This window comes from Galeopterus variegatus, unplaced genomic scaffold (assembly GCF_000696425.1).
Source record: "Galeopterus variegatus unplaced genomic scaffold, G_variegatus-3.0.2 Scaffold1741, whole genome shotgun sequence".
NCBI lineage: Eukaryota > Metazoa > Chordata > Mammalia > Dermoptera > Cynocephalidae > Galeopterus > Galeopterus variegatus.
The window spans coordinates 320,555-321,344 of record NW_007727852.1 but is presented as its reverse complement, the minus strand read 5'-3'; the positions used below and the strand labels follow the sequence as shown (position 1 = coordinate 321,344).

At 69.6% G+C, this 790-nt stretch overlaps 1 protein-coding gene across 1 annotated transcript in view; it reads right to left on the bottom strand.

Moving 5' to 3' along the window:
* SLC8A3 (solute carrier family 8 (sodium/calcium exchanger), member 3) overlaps positions 1 to 739 on the bottom strand; it is a 21,487-nt gene extending 20,748 nt beyond the window's left edge. The window contains exon 1 of the mRNA XM_008578679.1: positions 694 to 739. The gene's annotated coding sequence lies outside the window, so the exon portion shown is untranslated. The remainder of the gene's footprint in view (positions 1 to 693) is intronic.
* Between the last annotated feature and the right edge of the window lie 51 nt (positions 740 to 790).

Here is a 790-nt window from a genome sequence, read left to right as displayed (position 1 = left end):
GGCGGGGGGGGGGGGCGGGGGGGGGGGGGATTCTGTACTTCGCTTCTCCCCAGCCGGCCCAGGACCGGCCAGACCCCCGGAGCTGGAGAGCGCAGGACTGGAGAAACCCTCCTCCTCCCCGCCCCCTCGGCCCCGGCGGGCCGGTGCGTCGGGGCTGCAGTTCCCGACCCGCGGCGGGGGAGTCCCGAGGTTGGGGTGCGCGCGTGCGTGCGTGTGTGCATGCGGGCGCGCGCCGAGTGGATACCGCGCTCCCCTCCTCGCCCCCAAGCCCGGCGGGCGCTCACAGCCCCGGGACCATAACACGCCCTGGCACAGGCGGCGCATATATGAACACATGCATCCAGCCTGCAACACAGCAGTCACGCTCCCCAAGGGGCACCCGCACTAACCCGGCGAACCCACTCCCCGACTGTACACACGTTCCCAGGCACCCTCCGTAGACGCTCCCCCCACCCCCACCCCCCACGACACCGCATACACAACGCACACTTTCCGGGGCACCCTCCCCCGCTTCTTCTGGCACTAAACCACAGGAAGGCAGTTCCTCTGGATGATCTTGAGCAATAACTTAATTAACATCATTATTCACAACCAGGGCGCCTCTTGGGGGCATCCCAAGTCCCCCAACCTCTGCCTCCCCTGCCTGGGCCGGCCGCCGAGGGGGAAGGGCAGGCGGCTCAGCCCATTACTCACCGTTTCCTCTCGGCCTCCCAAGCGGGAGAGGAAGGCGCGCGATGCCCCCGCCGCCGGGCTCCTCAGCGGCCGCAGCGGCTCATCGCCCCCGCGGGCT